Source organism: Anastrepha obliqua, chromosome 3 (genome assembly GCF_027943255.1).
Source record: "Anastrepha obliqua isolate idAnaObli1 chromosome 3, idAnaObli1_1.0, whole genome shotgun sequence".
Lineage (NCBI taxonomy): Eukaryota > Metazoa > Arthropoda > Insecta > Diptera > Tephritidae > Anastrepha > Anastrepha obliqua.
Genome location: NC_072894.1, coordinates 88,978,570 through 89,000,837, shown reverse-complemented (window position 1 = coordinate 89,000,837; position 22,268 = coordinate 88,978,570).

Below are 22,268 nucleotides of genomic sequence, written 5' to 3'. Positions count from 1 at the left end.
CTTTTTTATAAAGTTTAAAATTGGAAGCTATTCAGTCATGAGAAGGCTGCCCATAAAAACCTTTGTCATTCGAAGCCGACGTAAGACAGAACCTACAACATCAATATGTCCTCAGAAATAGATAGAAACAGATTTTCTCAGAAATATTTTAGGCCATAAACCTAACAAAAAATGTATGATAGTGGAATTAAAGCATCTTGGTACCTGAACATTGAAAATATTATAAAAAAAAATCCTATTAAAACTATTTTTTGAACCTTTCCCCGCCTGTTTGCCCGTTTAAATGTGGTAATTTCTGAAAAAAATGAACCGAACTTGACACGTATTTCAGTGAAAGGTGAAGGAGTTTTCTGAGCAGATGGCAGCCACTTTGTTACCCGCTTCTTCTTCAAACAAGGTTCGAAAATTCCGAATGATTTCGATATCAGTAAACACCCAATATAGGTATAACATTACCAGGGACAGTGATTAATTTAGGATTCTACACTATTAAAGTTCAATGATATGAGAGAGAGCATCATGACTAATTAGAAAGTAATAGAAGTGATACAATCATTGCCATTATTGCCCGCTTATTTTTTGGAGACCCTTTTATCATCGTGCAAAAATGGGTCACCAGGAACCTCCAAGCAGTACCGTTTGTGGATTAGTGTTTCTCCAATGCTACAATTTTCTTATTATTGCCAGAAGTTAGTTTCAATCTCGCCCATTTGTGGAAATGACGACGTTGGTATTTTCAATAATATGAATGGGAGACTTAAATTAGCAATTGTTTTCGTCTGTTGCGTGAAGATTTTCTTCTGCCAAATAACACGAAGATAATTACTTATACACCTATAAATTTCGGTAAATACGGATGGAAGCCTCGCTAGCACAGGAATTTATAGCATCCGGCATAATTAATAATAATCTTTCTTCGAGGGAGAATATTGGCAAGCTTTTCGGTTATGTAAGGTTTAATCAGATTGATTAGGATGCCTCTGGTAAGCAAATTGCTGGCTATATTTCTCAATAGCAGCTGCAGCACTTACAGTACAAGAAACTTAAACAAACACCACATTTGAATGTTTTAAAGCTGAATAAAGACCAAATAAATATTTCGTGCGTTTTCGAAAAGCAAAGAAGCGTACAAATCGCTTAATCATTCCCTCACAGGATCTTATCTTTTTATATTACCCTTTTTTTATCCTTTATGTGCACACGCGCAAACATACAAAACATATTCAAATACAAACACACGTAGCATTGGCCATCACCTGAGCGATTTCTGTCTATTCACCGCAACAATAATGTTCGTTACCTCACTTAACGCTTCAAATTGATAAACGATGCGTTGATAATGGGGAGCGTTTACGAGTATGTTGCTGTCATCACTTCTACACAACAGCAGTTGCTCGGCTTGTTGTTGTGCCATTCGGTTACAGGCGACAAACCACTTGATTTCCGGTAGTACAAAATATTTTGTATAGAAAATCAGGGTTCACGTGAAGCGCGAGTGTGAGAATCCTTTCGCGTTGGATTTTTTGATATGCAGATTTTTGTCACCCCAGCAACAGCAGCAAACCGCACACGCTGACAATACGCTTGAGTGATTATCCTGCAGTATCCTTGCGTGGGTTTATCAGTGGCAGGGCATCAGTCACAATGTTGAAAGGATTTATAGATATGGTTGGAATTATTGTGAATTATTCCGCACTTTGTTCACAAATCTCAATATGTGCCGATGTAAACATACAATAATGGAAGCTGGATTGGAAGAGCTTTATGAGGAGCGAAGCATTAAGAGGCGACAGGCCGTGAAATGATGTGTCAATCGCAAGGAATGCATTCGATGCTGCTGCCTGTTGTTGTGTGCGCTCTCGAGTTTCAATTTGGGACAATTGTACTGTGTTGTAGAATTTTTTGTTTTTATTGCACTGAAGTGTTGTCAGTGATTATGCAAATTTTGCGGTCGAATGTCAGTCGACAAATGTCATTTGTTAATATTTAAATTTTAAAGCGCTTAAATCTATTCCCACAAATACTTAATTTCAAATAACCATTTTCCAACTGAAACACTTTCAACTGCCTTATTTTGACACTTATCTTTTGCTGATTGTATTCTCCGCAAAGGAATGGAAGTTGTCATACGTCATACAAGCTCTACTCGTACTTTCTGAGCGATTGCTTTGAGATCTGACTTGAAGAGCCGTGCTAAAAGTTTCTATTTAAATGCAAAACAGCGTAAAACTTATATTTTAATTCAACAAAATTATCGCAATACAGTTTTCTAACCAGCTGCGTATAGTTTTTAGATTTTTATTACCTCTATTTTTCACTGTTCGTGTTGTCCTGGCCCTCTTCGCCTTTTCTCTGTTGTACGTGCCAGTGTGATTTTTTCGTCGACACTTCATCTCTTTCACTTTAATGGTTAATTAAAAGTTGCGCGCTAAATTCCTTTGAAGTTTCAATCATCTGCTTTGGAGAACTTTGTCTTCTCAATTTCACGTGGCGTCACACTGTGTCCATACTTAACGCTAAGTTCTTAATTAAATGCATATTGTTTGAAAATTATTGTAGCATAATTTATGGCGTCAAAGAAAAGATGGCTTGTCCACCGAATATGCTATAAAAAATGGTCAAACTTTACGCGAAAGGTTTTATATAAATTTCTACTTAAAAGATAATATTAATAAGTTTAATTATTTAGATGCAGCCATTCTTCGAAAAGTAAGAAGTAATTCAAGTTTTAAATAAATTTAAGTCGTTATAATAAATATAAATAATACAAATAAATATAATTGTGAAGGAGTGGAACAATAAAGGAGCGATGATCCCATACAGCAGTGGATTATAGACTCAAACAAAACAATGAATATACTTAAGTGTTTCTAATAGCAGTCGACAGGCAATGGAAATCTTCGATGTATTTCTGCAATGAAAAAGCTCGTAGTAGGTATACAGTCTAATATTATAAAGGGTTGCGCAAAATTAATCGGGTGGCGCAAAATTAACCATTCAACTTTTTACTAAAAACAAAAAATTATTTTTAATGACGGAAATCTTTATTTTGATCCTTACGTGCTCCATTGCTTGTCTGTTTGTATGCTGCAGCTGTCTAGCTCACAAGTGTCAAATATGATTGTCGTAGGACGATATTCGCAAATATTATAAATCTTTCCGAAAATCTCGTACATCCGTGTGTTTCTAAAGCCAACCGCGAAAACATACTTGTATAGCTTGCAGCGGGAAAGAATATAACTTTTAAGCATGTGGATGCTTGCTAAAAAGTATTCGTTAAACAAAGTGAAATGATTCCGAAGAAAATTTCGGGCGTAAAGAAGGTGTAATTTTTACAATAGTAATAGTGGTTTAACGCTCGAAGTAAATTCACAAATTTGCAAGAGCTGTAAAACCGATGAGAGCTACCGATTAAAAATAAGAAATTTGAGGAAAAAGAAACTAAAAAACTAAATTTGTGAAATTCCTACCAAAGTTTTTAGTATCACTTTTTCTTATTTTTACAATATAATACTTAAAAAGTCTCGTTCTTTCTTACATGCCATAGGTAATTGAATTGATAAAGTCAATAGAACGATGTGAATTCTATTAACTTCGGTTGCGTCCATTATAACCATAAAGCTTTTATATGGTTTTCCAAAGAATGAATTATCCATTTGGTGGAAAATTCCCTATAATGTTATGAATAAGATTTTGACGAGTTAACGTCTTATAATTCGATGTAGCCGGCTGCACGCACCAAAAAATGCGTCGTTATCTTTCTCAAGCGTCGTTATCGTGCTCAAGCGTCGTTATCTTGCTCATACGTCGTTTTCTTGCTCATGCGTCGATACCTTGCTTGAACTGCAAGCGGAACGCGGAACGAACGACAAAGAGGCACAATTGGCCCCTGCGTTCGGTAACGTTCGACATCTGGCTCTCTTCTACTTGAGTGAGTATATACTCTTATGTATGTTAGGGCGGGTCGATTTAAAAATCGCTCATTGCTCTGTGAAAATCGTATTCTAGGGATCAAAATAAGAAACTTTGCCGAAGGAACCATACCTCTAAAACGAATTATGATGTCCCCCAATTTGGGACGAACGAAAAATCCCACTTTGACCCCTTTAGAGTGCTCCAATCGAGTCCAAATGTTTGACCAACCCCCACTAACTTTGGACGGCCGATCCACCCATGCCAGTGGCACACCCCCTGGAACTCCTCTGGGGGGTTCCCCACACAATCATTTCAAAATATCACCATTTTTGGCCTTTACATGAGCAAAGAAAATAAAAAGTTCGACCCAAATTGGGGGACAACAGAATTCGTTTTAGAGCTATGGTTCCTTCGGAAAAGTTTCTTATTTTGATCCCTAGAATATGATTTTCACAGAGCAATGGGCGATTTTTTTGTCTCTCTACAAATCGACCTGGCCTAATGCATGTATATGCGCATTTGTATATAAACTCACATATTTGTATTTGCATGATGGTAATGAAACATTTCTCTATGAGGATTATTAATTTGATTTACTTGAAGAATTTAAAATAAAGCCAATTGTATCACCATCATCCTTACCGAATTTCTAATTAGTGACTACTAGTTGTTAATAATACCTGTTGTTTCAATGTTTTTATTATTAATTTATTGTTATATATGAAGGAAAAAATATATGGTAATATTTACCACATACCTTATAAGATATGTTGCATACTAATATATGTATATAAACATGCATATACATATACAATTTCGCGCAATTTTCAAACAAAAAGAAGAAATCAATATGTAAAGATGCATACAAATCATATGGACATATCAAATGTACGAATCTATTCTCTACGATATGATATAATAAGAAAAGTAGGAAATGAAAGGGAGTGTTTCGAGTGTAATGAGTCTTGAAAAAGTCAAATCGATGATGATGCCTCTTAGTGTTGTTGACTTATTAACGTCTGATGCACAATCGAAATTGAACATATCTTTCATGCATTTGACAAATGTTTCGTAACTTTTCACGTTTGTGTAAATGAAACTTGATCAATTTTATTGCGATTCCATTTACCTCCTTCTCTATATCCCTACCGAATATCTATCAAACAAATAAAATTAAAACTTTCTTTTGAAAAATGCAACCATTCCATCAGTATTTTCTTAAGACGTTGGTACGTTAAACTATCGTCAGTAAACCGACTTTACACACAACCTCTTTTTTACATTAATATAATTTTTACATACGAATCAGATTACTATAAGCAACCCAACGTTTTCACAAATAAAATTATATGTAATCTTGGCCATCAGCTGTTCCTTCCCTTTTAGCTTAAATATTTTGTATTAATATATTTTTAAAAATAAAATAATTGCTATTTAACATATTATAACAAATTAAAAATTACAAAAATTATAAAAAATCAATAACTTCTGTATTAGGAAGGCTCATTCTTTCAGGAGTAAACCAAAGGCCAACAAGTGCTACTTTGGACTGAGTAGGCAACTGAGCAATAAAGTCCTCTCTCGACGAACAAAACTAACTTTCTACAAGACTCTCATCATGCCCGTCCTAACGAATGGCGCAGAAGCTTGGACGATGACAACATCCGATGAAGCGACGCTTGGAGTGTTCGAGAGAAAGATTCTGCGTAAGATTTTTGGACCTTTGCACGTTGGCAACGGCGAATATCGCAGACGATGGAACGATGAGCTGTATGAGCTTTACGACGACATAGACATAGCGCAGCGAATAAAGATCCAGCAGCTTCGTTGGCTGGGTCATGTCGTCCGAATGGATACAAACGCTCCGGCTTTGAAAGTATTCGATGCGGTACCAGCTGGTGGTAGCAGAGGAAGAGGAAGGCCTCCTCTGCGTTGGAAAGATCAGGGGGAGAAGGACTTGGCTTCACTTGGTGTGTCCAATTGACGCCGGTTAGCACGAGAAAGAAACGACTGGCGCGCTTTGTTGAGCTCGGCCAAAATCGCGTAAGCGGTTATCGCGCCAATTAAGAAGAAGGAGAAGAAACCAAAGGTTCTCAAGACAACCCCAATCCTCTCATTACGCGGTGAAACTGTCTCGAGGGGCCTGTCTAGCTAGCTCATCAGCCCAGAAGTTTCCCTGGTATGCTACTGTGACCGGGAACCCAAATAAGCCTAGTATCGAACTATTTGGATGCAGTCGAGAGAGAAATTAGGCATTCTCCGACTAATTTCAAACGCACAAACATTGAGGCCAGGGCCCTAATTGCAGCTCGGTCGTCGAAATAGACATTTACTTTCCTACAACAATTACAGAAGTACGAAACCGATCCACTGATTCTTAAATTGCGGCCATCTCCGCTTGGAAACACTACAGCGTTTCGGTGGCCTAAATTTGAGCTCCTCGCAGAATACTTTCTCCCAACCCTTCCGTTCCAGTGCCTGCAATGAGGGCATACCTTTGGACCCTCTCCAGCTTCTTAACTGATGTCGTCCTTTCCAAATGAGGGCTCCATACAACAAAATTAACTTTATAGTTGTGATGTATAGCCAGAATCTAATTTAATTTTAGGCAAGAGGCCCCCACATATTTTGCTAATAGCGCCCCTGCATCCATAAAAGGTGATAACTCCAGTTTTTAAATAGAACAATTTGATATTTATGTAATAATTCACATATTTACAAAACCACTTTGCTACAAACTGCATTTGGTACCAAAATTAATTCAGTCGGGCAAAAATTACCTGACACCCAATCCCAAGTGTCCATATCCGATATAATGGCATATTTCAATAGTTTCAAAAATATGTACATCCATTATCTGGTACGAAAAAACAGCACAAAAGTGGAACAATTTACGTGAAATGGCCGCGTCGCGGTCCTCTTTTTAGTGTACGTATGTATGTATCAGTACTTATACTGGCGGCCCCCGTAACCGAATGGGATGGTGCGTGTCTACCATTCGCTAGTGACCGGGTTCGAAACCCGCTGTGGCCACACCACTCGTTGGTAGGCAATGGCAAACTTCCCAGTGTATTTCCTCCTCATAAAAACCATTTTACGTTCGGAGGTGCCGTAAAACTGTAGGACCCTACATTTGTGGAACAACATCAAGACCAAAACTTCGAATTGGAGGAGGATCTCGGCCAAACACCTAACAGAAGTGTACGCGCCAATTATTTCTTTATTGATTTTTATATGTAGCACCCTTTTTGGGTGTTTGGTCAAGCTCCTCCTTCTATTTGTGGTGTGCGTCTTGATGTTGTTCCACAAATGGAGGGACCTACAGTTTCAAACCGACCCCGAATGGCAGGTATTTTTTATGAGGAGCTTTTTCATGGCAGAAATCCACAAAAGGTTTTTATTAATTTTGGTGTTTCACTGAGATTCGAATCTACGTTCTCTCTGTGAATTCTGAATGGTAGTCACGCACCAACTCATTCGGCTACGGTGGCCTCATACGAGTATATGTAGACAAACTTCTGCTTGAAATTCAATTGCCGAATTGCCGTCTTTATTTGTTCATCAAATCCTATTCGAAACTTATCAGCCTCTAGAAAGAGAAGTCCTCTTTATACTTATATTTATAGATATAATACAATATATAAATAATTCACATATCCGTTTATAATTATTTAGAATTTGAATTGTTCAGTTGCACTCCTGCTTCCAAAGCTCTTAATGTTCGAGCATTGGGATCTAAATTTGGAAGTGTTTTACGTTTGTAAGAATTTCAGCATTAAACCTACTTTGTCTTTTTTCTCATACAATAAAAAAAAAGACAGATCCATCTGAGCTAAGACTTTTATTTCCCCAATATGCTGAATTAATTAATCCACATATTGGCTTGATTCATAGATGTCCTTAAGTAGAGAATGGGCAGCTTGTATCATCGCATCGCATCTGATGCTGAAATTTTCTCCCCGGGTGTTTCTTTTAAATAAGGTTATAAAGACCACTTTCACAGTGGGAGGTCAACTCCACGTTTAAAAAGTGAACTCCCCATTTCTTTTTATATAAAATATGTATGTACTCATGTGCATAATTATAATTAAGCACTAGTTGCGTAGAAGAATACCCGCTGTTCACAAATTAACCATAAATCCAAAGTGATCCGTCAATGTGCCCATCGAAATAGCAGCTGAAATTAAAGCGCTGAATGTGACAAGGGGCTGGACTTCAGCTGGATGGTTTTTATCGGCTGATGAATTGATTCCAGTACAGGAACTACCAAGTGTAGTTTGTTGTTTTTAACACAAAGCAAAAGCATATTGTATACATATACATATATACATATGTAAGTAGGCTGGGACATTGCTTGGCCTCTAGCTGCAATTGTGATATTATACAATTAAATCGTTGTGTTGGAAGGCACAGCAACAATGACAAAATACACCCTGTTACAGAATTTGTCATGTTTTGTGGGTATTTACAACCATTCCTCTGGTCTGTTTATTTGTGTCGATTGCATTGCGTGCATTTGCTGCGCTTCGACATGATTCCGATGCGGACCTGTTGGAATTATATCAATCGCTATTACATTGCACACAGACATGGCTACGTGCATGTACGGTACTGAAAAAAAAAACGATTTATGCTGTTAATATTGTTATTGGTGTTGGGTGGTGTTTCTTTGGCTAGCCAATTGCCAATTGAATTTTTTGTCTCGGTCATGTCGCATCGCTACGAACTGCATTCGAACGCATAGGATCGCATTTCATGTAATTACAAACACAGTGATTCATAATTAATTGAAATACGCTCAAGCGCATGCTTGGCGTGAGTGGTTTGGGTGGGGGTATTACTGGGTAGATGAGTTGCGGAGAGCGACGGTTAATCGAAGGTGGACGTTGTGGTGTAATCAATGAAACGATCGGTGTATGCCATTGCCTCTCATTCTTGATATTATTGCGAAAACATTGTCTAGTCTACATCTAAGGAATTTTGATTGTTCACTCTGTTTAGGCAGACTGTTGCCGCACCCTTCGTTGATGCAGTTTATTACAACTGCTTAACATTATTCCATGAAGTGAGTGATGATTTAATGAGGCTCTAACGCAAAAAGTTGTGGTATGTATGAATGAAATTGTGTGATCCATTCAATCAAATTACGAACTAACCAAACACATATACATATATTTGACGCTCCCGTAAGCTAGAGTTCCATTTGTTGTCGCGTCCTTCTAAACTGCGCCCATACACGTACATAAGTATAATATAAAGCTTGATAAGGGCAGAAAGAGATCTAATAAAGCTGAGTTGTAAATTTCTAATTTTTTGTCAAGATGATTTAGGACCACACTTAGGAACTCGAGATATTGCCTGTGACTCTGAGTCATGCTTAATGCTAGTAAAAGGTAGGGAAAAATTACAACCTTAGTGATGTTTTTTGTGCGGAAACCTGATAGTTGGGTGGTATGTGGAAATACGGAACCAATTAAATACGTTAAGGCGGTTATCGTCCCAATGAGTCAGATCAGCGATAGAGCCCAAATCGTTTGGCCGGAATTTTGACAATTGGTTGGATGCTACTTCGAAAAGGTGAACACATTCCAAAAACAACAGAAAAATTGTATATTTTTAATAAAGCCAGAATATTATTTTTTTTATTTTACTTATGATTGGACTACAAGCGCACACAAAAAGCGTCTTGGAGTTTATCAGCGTATTATTAAAACCTGTTTTTCCAATTTATATTAATTTTCTTTAATTCAAATTTTTTCAAAATTTTGGTGTGTGTATTACAATATGCACAATGATTTCGGTTGAAAGGCGGGAGGCAAACGGCTGGCTACGTCGATAAGCAAAATTGCCGTATTTGGGCTAAAGAGCAACCCAAATCCATTAAAGAACAGTCATTACATCCATTGAAAACAACCGTTTGGTGCAGCCTAAGGGTTGGAGGAATCATCGGCCCATAGTTCTTCAAAGACGAGGCTAGCGTCAATGTAACAATGAATGGCGGTTGCTACCGCGCCATGATAAATGACTTTTTGATACCAAAAATGGTTCCCACAAGACGACTCTACTTGCCAATGAATCAATGGATTTACTGCATCGTCATTTCGGTGAGCAATTTATCTCTCGGGTCGAACCAGTGGATTCACCACCAAGATTTGTAGGGTATGCAAATCCTAAATGCTTTTTGAATAAACCACCTTTACATACATACCGCTCATTTGTTGTATGTGGGCTGAAAAGTCTCGAGCGTAACGCATAGATGGCACTAGTTTATTCCATATTTACCTTAAAAAGACATCTCCTAAAATTTCATGATATTCTATTCATTAGTTCGTGAGTTATGTCTTGCGCTAAGAGTGACGCTACCTTTGTTATTTTCCAAACCAGGGATCAAAAGAATTTCGTGTTTTATTTTTACACTGCCTCTTGATGGGAGAAAATTCCTTTCAAGCGAAGCAATGACTTAAAAAGTATTATGGGGACTGCACTCCATCAGAATTAACAGTAAAACGATGGTTTGCGAACTTCAAACGTGGTCGTTGAGACATAGATCATGTACAACGCAATTTACGTCTAAATGAGGCGGTAACAGAAGAAAACATCAAAAAAATCCACCAAATCGTTTTGAATGATCGAAAAGTGAAGTTGTGTGAGTTAGCTGACATCGTAAATATATCAAAAAAAAAACCGTGTTGGCTTTATATTCCATGAGCATTTGACTACAAGACTATTGTTCAAAGTGGGTGCCGTGTTTGCTTACTGTTGACCAAAACAGGAACGTGTTGATGACTCTGAGCCAATCAAAACACTGCTGGCTGTTCGCAGACCTATAAAATGCTCGCCGGTAAGAAATTTCCCTCGAATGAAGAAGTTTATCAAAATATAGTAAATCGTTCTTGGAGCTTGATATTGATATGTTCGAGCGGCGCTAGAATGATTGCTTTGTTATTGATGGAAATGACATTGATGAATAAAGCTTATCTTTAACAAAAAAACGTGTTTTCCTTGTTAGACCCGGGATGTTTCAGCCCAGGTCTTTTATGCAATATAATCAACGACATTTAATTAATGGAAAATATTTCTTCAATTTTACTTAGGGAGAATTGGTAATTTGTATTTTTGGATTATAACACTCTTGCAAAAAATTAGTGATATCTTCTTATTTTCGTATAATTTATATATTTATAGCAAGAATGATATAAAAGATGGTGCCTTCAACGTTCTGCTATCGTTTTTGGCTTGAATTTGACAGCCAACTGTTTGGATGTGACTTCAAAAACGAAGAAAAGAAACACAAAACCACTTCGCTTTTATTAAGCCATTGCGGTCCACTGACTACTTTTGATAATTTGATAATACAACCCATGGTATATTTATTTACTATTACTCCTTTTTCATATTAAACTAATGAATATTGCTTATTTTACAATTTTATATAAACATTCGCAAATTTGTTTATCATTTGTATCATCTTTGCAATTGTATGTGGTTTTGACACTTCTTCTTTATCACCTATTCGTACAGTCCTTTTCTAAAGTCAGAGCGAGTTTCTAGGCGCAATCTTCTATTCTATAATTTTTGTGCTTATAGTTTTCAATATATTATATGTAGTCAGTATATATTATAAAATCGCCAACATATGTAAATCTTTTCAAAAGACCCTTCAAGCCTCGCCAAATACATGAACTTGTGTTTTATTTTCCTTATGTGCACGAATCACATGTAATGGAACCCGAACTCACAAGCTCTTATCTGCCACATATGTGCATATATTTGGTGGCGCGCCAGAAAGCTCACTACACTCATATACCGCAATCAAAAGCATCGTTGGCTCCGCCCTTTTCGCATTTACAGCTGACACGGGAAAGCCCACAAACTAATAAAAAACCAAAACCATACAAAAAATAGGAGAAATGTACGAACAATTTTTTTTTTGCATTGGTTCCGCGCACAAGAAGTGTTCAAATGTTTGAAGCTCACTTCTTTTCAAAATCATAAACCTTAAATTTTATAGATTAGTAACCTTAAGCCAAACTTCAGTTTGATATGCCGGAGGAGTAAATCGTTTTAGAAATTCTGTAAATACATACATAAATAAACGTATATTTGTTTCACACTGTTGCATATAAGTATGTACATAAATGCATACATATTTTAGAATGAAAAAATTCATTGCGTTTGAATCGTTTTTAATTTTGACCAAGCGACATATTTATGTATGTATGTGAAAAACATACAGTTCTTCAATGGACGTTTCCGACTTTCAAACACTCCTTTTGCTCTTATTGATCGTGACGGCAAAAGTTAGATAAATGTGAAACCGACTAATTTTGAACAGAAAATGTATTGGAAGAAATCCAGAAAATGCATGTGGTAGAAATATATTCGTTTGGACCAGCAGAATTTCATTACATAATTACAGTTGTCTGAAGTATCCCTTCAAAGACGACATTTCTGAGAATTCGAACGTTTAGTAACAGCATTTCAAAGTTTTAAATTTATTTACTCGTACAAAGCTGATTACCATATTCCTTCTGATGACTCCGCCTACGTACGGAGTTCCTATCATTAATTTTAAATATAATGTAGTCGTAATTTTCAAGTGGCATGAAGTCATTTTGTAATGTTGTTATTGAGTTCGGCCACCGTAGCCGAATGAGTTTGTGAGGGACTACCATTCGGAGTATCTGGGCATGAAATACCAAATTATACAAAAAGTTAAAAAAAAAAAATTATAGAGGTCGCCCCTCGGCAAGCAATGGCGAAGCTCCGAGAGTATTTCAACGATGAGAGCAGCACCTCATAAAAAGCTATCTGCCGTTCGGAGTCGACTTAAAATTATAAAATAAGGAAGAGGAACTCGGTAAAACACCCAATAAAGGGGTGTAAACGTCAATTTTATACTTACCCTATGATCAAACAGTACCGATAATGTTTGATTTAACCGAACCGCGCGACTGGTTCCGGTCCATATTTTTGTCTTATGTTGGTAGGACTGTAAGACTCACGTCTGTCATTATTTATCTGGTTTGAAGTGTTTGAAAAATACTGTACGTCACAAACGGCTGGAAATGTGGGCAAACAATTCTTGGATTTTGCATGATGATAATACGCCATCGCACCGAGCCCAAATTGTGCTGGATTATTTCACCAAACACCAAGTGGTTTCTCAAGTTGATGTTACCACTTCGTGGAAGGAGATTTCAGTCGATAGAGGAGATCAAAGAGAATGCGACGAAGGACTACCAGGGGTGCATGGAGGACTGGGTTAAACGTTGGTACATGTGTGTTGCTTTAGATGTGTCATATATTGAAGGAGATAAAATAAATTTGCCTAAAATTCATCTCTGTTTTGTTTTATTGAAACATTCCCGGTACTTTCTGATCATAGGGTATATATACCGAGATATTATGTTGAGGTATCTTTCCTCCTCAATTGTGTTGAAGTATTGCAGTTCCTGTGAAACCTAAATATTATATAAAGATGCGATGTTTCTAAATCCCAGCACCGCTGTGTGCGACAACCATCACAACCAAAAACTTGACAATTATTACTGTGAAAAACTTTTCCAAAACTAACTACCTTCTCAAATCAAGATAAAAAAGAATTTAACACAAACATTTATGTAGTTGAAAGATTTTCAGCACTCGTAAAGAACTACCGAAAAGGAAAAATAAGAGTAACTGGTTTTTCTAAATTTTCAGAGCTCGTTGATCTTTATAGTTTAGGTAAGATGGTGCAGCAAAAGCTTTTTTAGGGTAGTTTTAATTTTGTTGGAAACAATTTTTTGCTGTAGTTTTGTCCTTTATTACATCCCGACTAAAAACTTTCCGGGAAATATTTTTTTGAAATATTTTAGTCCTCCATCGACCATACAAACTTCATACTTTTCAAATTTAAAACAGTGTAAAAATGGCCTACATGGTTAAGAGAAATATTGAATTGGAATGTTTCGCAAAAAATGCGCCATTAAATTTTAATAGAGCATATAGAGGCAATATTAATGGTAAATGCAGTTTTACACAAGTTTTTCCAAGCAATTTAGTTCAACTTAAGATCAAATTGGAAAAACTTTAATAAGCAGTAAAACCAAATTGTGACGTTTAGGGGCAGAACGGCAAATGGCCCAATGTTTTTCATAATTGCATTCGTATTCTTGTTTTATTTTTCGATCCATTTTGTCATACAATGTAATTTTAGGGATGACACTAAAGCTAATATCAGATGTCACGCAATTCTACATATATATGTATGTTGCATAAAAACCTATATAAATGTAGGGTTTTCCAAACAGAGGTTTTATTTTTATATTCAAAGAAAAATTCTATTTTTTAATATAAATAATCGGATGTTTATTTCATTATAAAGAGGAAGGTATGCCGGTTATAGTGGAAAACAACATCAGGCAAATGACCACCACGACCACGCTTACAGGACAATATCCTTTTCATGAAATTTTCCATAACTGAGTTGCAAAGTGGCTGCCCTATGTCCTCGATAGCCTCACGAATTCCGTAAAGCCGTTAGCCTCGGCGTAAACCTTCTCTTTCACGTGGCCCCAAAGAAAAAAGTTACAAGGTGTTAAATCACAAGATCTCGGAGGCCAGTCGTGATCACCTCTTCGAGAGATAACACGGTCCGGAAACTTTTCCCGTAAAAGATCAATGATTTCGTTGCTTGTGAGGCACGTAGCGCCGGCTTGATGAAAATAAACGTTGTCCAGATCAATACCATCCAGTTTCGGCCATAAAAAATCGTTAATCATCTCTCGATAGCGCAATCCCTTCACCAATAATGCCTGTTATTGGAAAACCCTTTATAATAATTAACATTTCCAAATGCAAAATTTGTGGCTTACAAAACTTGCAGAACTTTGCATAAACACCTCAATTGTTTTTTGTTTGCAAAAACCCCTTTCTGTTTTCGAATCGCAAACACCTATTCAAAACTTAATTAAGAACGAAATCAGATAGTTTTAATTTTTTATTGGAAGGTATTTCAAAACGCACTTATCTTTTACTTCCTGAAGCAGATAACTGCAATTCATATTTTTGGAAAATACGAGTGTATTACAACCCCTCAGTGTAGTTCGGATTCACTGACATTTCAGCTTTTATTTATAGCGTTTTTCTTCAAAACATGCGATAATTTGCTTTCACTGTTGCCTAAGTAGTAAATGTTCTCGGTCGCTTTTGCTAGTGATTTTGTTATTGCTTCATGCGCACTTGCCGACAGTGTAGCATATTTGCTACATCTCGACATCCAATCGTAGCACCTTTTATTTAGAGAGTCCGCGAATCAAAAGCAGAGTTCGTCTTAACCGAACCACCCAACTCGTTGTCTCCGATTTGAAGTGTAGCAAGCGACACAGAATCTCGGGAAAAGTATGGCGTCTAATGCAGCTTGCATTTTATGTACAAGTACAAACCCCTGGCAAAGGACCATTGTACATATGGCCCACTATTCATATATTCATACATACATATATGTATATGTATATGTTTACTTACTTAGGGTTTCTAGTAAATAAATAAAAGTGTAATTTACTTACTTCGCTGTCACCATCGTTGCACAATTTTCTATCATCTCCTATGTTTTTCCTTTATGTCCCTCCAAACAGCTCCTATTACACACCCCCTTTCGCTGCTTACTCAACGTTGCACTTGCAATTTGTCCGTAGAAAATTGCTTTTCTGCGCATTTGTCAAATAAATTTGATTTCTTTTCAGTTATATCTTGGTTATACAGCACACACATTACTCTTTCCTCTTCAGTAGCCTCGGATGACTACCATAGTTTTATATTATATTTATCTTTTCCTTTTTTTTATTAAAGATGCACCACCATTTCAACAACTCCTTGCATTTGTTCTTTTTTATCTTTTGTTTTAATTTTGCGTATTCCATTAAAACACATCTTTGAATTTAAATTGGATTTTAAAAGTTTATCAAAATGCATTTTGCTTACATTTGCTTGGCTATGAATGAATAATCAAAAGCCGCCTACGCAATAGAATGGCAACAACTTGGTGAATTGGACATTATACTCAAAGTGATTATAAAATGAAAATGCATTAGATGATCACTATTATTTTCAAATTCATGGACTTAGTGCATGCAAAATATTCTCCTTCAAGAACGTTCTATTAAACTCTTCCAAAGCACTTTTATAAAATTAACTCGTAAGCGTGTGGGTATGGAATGCTTTTGTGGCGTGAATTGTGTTCTCAGATGACAGACATGATCCTATCGACAACACTGCCCTAATTGGTATTCGTTGTCGGGAGAATATTGGGGGGACTCGAATGAACCAGTTTATGTAAAATCTAAGTTTAATATAATAATATTTTAGATGCTTTGGAATTTGGCGCAGCAACTAATTACGATTTGTTCACTAACAGTAAAGTTCAGCAGCACTTTACGGCAAGGGAAAGCGGGGCGACAAAGACCGAACATCTCTGTACGTATTTGAATTGCGACGCTCACCAAAACCGAAGTGAATTTAATTAGCTTTGATTAATCGGATATACATCACCGGAATGAACCGGATTTAAATGCGTCCAAGAGCTGTCATTTCAGCAGCATTCTCAGAGAATATTGTAGGAATACTTAATGCTGTTAGATTAAAAGAAAATTTCCTTGAGCTTCAAGAACTGACTCACGTCTAAGGAAAATTTGATACGAGTAGTTTATTTTTTTGAAAGTATTACAGTTTTGCTATCTATTACCGGAGCGCTTGAGCGCCCTTTGTTAATTGTTGAATAACTCGAAAAGTATTTGTCGGATTCACTTTAAATTTTCACACAATATCTCTAAGATATTATACTTTAAGAAAATGTAAAAAAAAATTCAATTTTTTTTAAATTCTGACTACCCCTAACCCCTTAAAAAGTATCGGGTGTTTTTAGCTGCATGAGAACCTTCGATATCGATAACTATGGTTTTACAGCTGTGGGTGGCAAACTGTGTTGACATTTCTGTTCAGTAAGGTTTGGCAAATTATCATGAATTGTTTAACGTCAAAACAAAGCTTCCGAATTGTGGAAATGTACTTTGAAAAAAAAAGAGATGAAAAATCTGTTCCCGAAGTTTGTAGAGTTATTTGTGTGCCTTTGGAGCGTACACTTCTGATAGGTGTTTGGCCGAGCTCTTCCTCCTATTTGTGGCGTGCGTCTTGATGTTGTTCCACAAATGAAGGGACCTACAGTTTCAAGTCGACTCCGAACGGCGGCTATTTTTTATGAGGAGCTTTTTCATGGCAGAAATTCACTCGGAGGTTTGCCATTGCCTGCCGAAGGGCGACCGCTATTAGAAAAAGCTTTTTCTGCATTTTGGAGTTTCACGGAGATTTGAACCAAAACCCTTCGAATTCCGGAAAAAATAGTCAAAAATTGGATTGATGGAATGGATGATGTAAATCGTAGTCGCGAACATACTTCGGATATCATATTCAAAAAATAAATGCCATCAGATTATCTACCAGATTATAATAAATAAAATTCATTTAAACAATATTTCTGTTTTGTATTATAATATTATTGTAATTTATCAAGCTCTTTAAAAAAGCACCTGATATACAATAACCGCTGAATTATCTCCACTGAATATTTCGAATAATTTGCACATGAAAATATCTTCTTATATACCCTAACATTTTCAAGTTCAAGTTGATAAAAATATTTTTTTATCAATAATAAGTGAGTAGTGTGTAATGACGGAATATCGGTAAATTAAAATTATGCTTCTTTTTATTACAAATCCTCTTACTACCATAATAAATTATAGTATTTCAAGTGGATGTTTTCCAGCAGCTGGGAAAGATCAGTTATCTTGCCTGCTCCTATGGCTTACAGGCCAATTGTGTAAGTACTCTCGAATTAATATGAGCCTTCAATGACTGGGCAAATCTCAAAATATAGATGTACAAGAAAATAGCTTGTTCTCTTCATTACAGTCTGGCTTTGGGCCTAAGCACATTTGGGCCACTGCTATGATTAAAATCCTAGATGATGCTAGGGTATCATTTGAAAATGGTGATTTAACTCTCCTTGCCTATTAAGTTTTTGTCTCTGTTAACCATACTTCACTCATAGGAAAACTCCGGCAATTCTACGCTTTTTTCGACAGCTCCATAAAACACTTAGTTAGGTACCTCGAGGGTAGAGCTCATCAAGTCAAAGCAGAGAGGGTTTTATTGTGGTTCAAAGCAATAATAGCGGGCTTCCCCAGGGCTCGGTCCTTGGTTCTCTGCTATTTAGTATGTTTGTTAATGATGTGTTTTTAGTGACAATTATTATATATTAATAGCCATGCGTATGATGATGACATTCAGTTACGCCTTTCTAATCGTATTGATTTATATTGTATAATTAATAGTGATCTGTTTGCTACTTAATTTCAGCCAGAAAGATTAATAATATTGCGATATGTTCATGGCTTAGGTCGATATGCTCACATTTCGCAATGGAAAGATAACATTTTTGGGAGCAATATCAGAATTTTTTGGTCGTAAGAAATTGTATGTTCGTGCTTAAATTGCTAAATTGGAAGATTGCAAAATATTTATTTGACAAGCTTCAACCAACCAAGTCCCTGTGACATAACATTTATTCCTTACAATTCGCAAATCGCTTATTTCCAACCAACTGTTTTTCGTTAGAGCTGCAAGATTGTGGAACTTTATTTCTGCATTTGTATTTCCTACTGAATAGGAGCAACTTCAAAAAGACATACTTCAATGCTGCAGTGATTCGCTTTATCCGTACCAATATTTATAGTTTAGCTCGAAGAACCATCTACCTTCTCCCTAGGAAACAATAACATTTTGTGCATCGGAATGCCACTGCAAAGGAAAGTAGAGTAGTAGTAAAATGCAATGGGTTTTCATAATTTAATTTTGTGCTGACATCCTAATGCTTAAGGCGAATGAAACAAAAATCAGCTACTCTATTTTAAACATCTTGTATAGATTTACCTTGATGCCATACTACAAAAAAAGTAGGGATGCTTTCCATTTCAATTCAACCGGGCTATTCGGGTCATGTTCTTCGATTTCGATGTAACTCAAATATGTTGCTCTCTGGTCAAAATAATAAGACACGTATTTTTTTGTTCGCCCGAAAAAAAATGAACCGATTTTAATAATTCTGGGTTCAAAATGATCGTAATTACTTACACGAGCGACTTCATGTAGACACAGTTGCAAAAAAGTAGTTCAAAATTTTTTATTTAGCAAAAAAGAAAAAAAATTGAAATTTTTTCGAAATTCAATATTTCAAAAAGTGTATTTTTTTTTTATAACTTTTTCCAAATCAAGAGGACACCTCAAACTTCAATTAAGCTGAATGCCCAGTAGCTAAAATTAGTTGTTTTTGAGTAATGAATTTTTGAGTAAAAAACCTGTTTCACACTTTTTGTTTTTTGCAAAATAAAAAATTTTCAACTACTTTTTTGCAACTGTTTTTACATGAAATCGCTAGTGTAAGTAATGACGATCATTTTGAATCAAAAATTATTAAAATCAGTTCATTTTTGACTAAGTTATGAGCATTTAAAAAAAAAATTTCTTATATTAAAAAAAAAAAATCAATTTTGAGCTGAAAAACAAAATTGCCGATAAAGCTTGAAAAAAAATCTTTTCGGGCGAACAAAAAAATACGTGTCTCATTATTTTGACCAGAGAGCAACATATTTGAGTTACATCGAAATCGAAGAACATGTCCCAAATAGCCCTTTTGAATTGAAATGGAAAGAATCTATATAAGAAAATTTTCTCTCGAAGAGGTGATCACAATTGGCCACCGAGATCTTGTGATTTAACACCTTGTGAATTTTTTCTTTGGGGCCACATGACCTTCTACGCCAACAGCCCAGGGTCGATTCAAGACCTCAAAGATCGAATTCGTGAGGCTATCGAGGACATAGGGCAGCCACTTTGCAATTCGGTTATGGAACATTTCATGAAAAAGATATTGTCCTGTAAGCGTGGTCGTGGTGGTCATTTACTTGATGTTGTTTTCCAGTATTAACGGCATAAAAATAGCATTTTTCTTTGAATATCAAAATTACACCTCTTATTGGAAAACCCTTTATGTACATATTCTCTAAATTTTTTTTTAATTGTTTCGAGTTTTTAAAGACATACATACATATGAGTATATGCCCATATTTTAAAGCACTATTTACTAATTATGGGGAGTAATATGCCAATCAATAATAAACGCCTTAAATGCATGCTTCAAAAACTTCAATAGTTCAATTTCGAACGGTATTTTTAAATTAAAATTATATTTTTGCGTCACCTAAAAAAATCGTGAAAACTCGAAAGATAAAAATACACTTTTTGTTCTGTGTGCTCATAAAAGGAGATAATTACATTTAAGTAGACTAATGAAAATTTTCGCAAATCACAATTGCTACCTCCATTGATTTTCGTTGTTTCGTGATCGAATTACATAAAAAATAGTAGTGCCAATCCGTGATGAAAATTCTTGCAGCTAGTGTAACTTGGACCTTGGTGTCGATGTAGCCGAATTGGTTTGTGTGTGACTATCATTCGGTAAGGCACAGCTCCTTTGTAAGGCCTGAAACACATGGTGTAAGATTGAAGCCATAATTTGAGTATAGATCGAAGTCTGTAGCACGAAAAGTTGTTGATAAAAGTAAAGGTAAAAACACTCATAAACATGTTTTATTAATTTTTACCCCCGGTTTTCTGGAAACCTGGCTTGACAGTCTCTTTAAGACCGAAGAATCGTATGCAGCGCGCAAAAATACAACGGAAACCAGTTTCCTAAAAAGTAAATGTAAAAAGTATTTCAATTTTGTAGGCCTGTGTTATTCAAATGTACTTTCATTAATCGTGAAGATGTGGGAAGTTGCTTGTAATTTTACAAAACAGGTAAAACGAATTATTGTACCTACATATCCACCTAGATTTTCATTATTAAACTACACAAACTTTTGGGAAAAAAATCGATTATTGGAACACTCCAGTAAGTACATTCCGTGTAGTTTAAATTGCAAATCCATTAAAATTAGTATTTAAATCTTGGTAGTCAATTAATGTCGTTAACAAATTCATCGACAACTTAGTGTGAAGAGGTCAGTGTCTAAGGCAAACACCCTTCACAGCCAGTATGAACTCTGTCATGCTGGCTCAAAGAGATGGAAAGGGGGATTTCAATTAATTTGATCTAAAATATTATCGAAAACAAGCGTATTAATTATTTTAATGAATGTGAAACGGTCGTCTCTAGTCCATATGCACAGACTACACGTGGTAATGGTCAACGGTCGCTGGCCACCCTCTTTCAATATGCCAGCTTTTAACTGCGTTTGCGGTTGATATGCAGGTCAATAAAATTGACTGCAAATTAAATTGATAGGCCGAGAGGAATATTCAGTATACGGGCAGGCAGAACGAACACATGTTATGAAAGAGGCGATGGCTGAGGGAAGTGACGGAAGACCGATGGCTAGTGTGAAAGCCAATTGAGTGGAACGGTACTAAATCGAAATTGAGGGGATAGTGTCGGTGACAAAGTAATGAATGCATACACTTTTCTGGCTAAAGGCTCGGGTAAGGTGTTGAGGCAAGTATCAAGTCATATACATTAGGTGCATGAGCGCTCATGCGTTGAAGTTTTGCGGTGAGGCTGGCATGCAACCACAATTAATTTCGACAATATCAATTAAGACCAAAACGGGGAACTTTTACTAAAGCGAAATCATTTATGCACTTATTTCACGCAACGAGTATGGGTGTTGACCGACAATAGTGCTCAAACACCTTTGCAAATTGTTTAATATCTATTTGAATGGAAAACCGCAAACGCATTTATACTCATATTAATCAAGTTAAACATATTAACAACTCAACAGATTTTCATTGAACAAGAAATTTGTAGGAATAGTTAACGAATGTCCGAAGGGTAAATAGGCATTTTCGACTCACTGATTCCTGATGACCGCACAATGCGAGCACATATGTGTTGTATTTATTGTTCTGGATGATGGCGCTGGCGATTCTACCCTCATGAACGCTTCTTACCTGCTGGCAATGCATCAGTGGATACCCAAATTTGCAGTCAGTTTTGTTATCTTTTGCTTTTAATTCTTTTGTGGACTGTAAAATTTCAACATGTGTCGTTCCGTTTTGTTTTTCTTTATGTTGCATTTATTTGAAAGGGCGGGTGCGGTCGCTCATAAAATGTTGGGACAATTTTCATTTGTTGCATAAGTCTGCAGGCCACATCGGAAATACGTTATCGTTTTGTGTGGGTGTTCCTGTAATTGCTACACTGGCCATTGTCCACCATTTCGCCCCTCTATTTTTGACTACATATTTTCGATTGT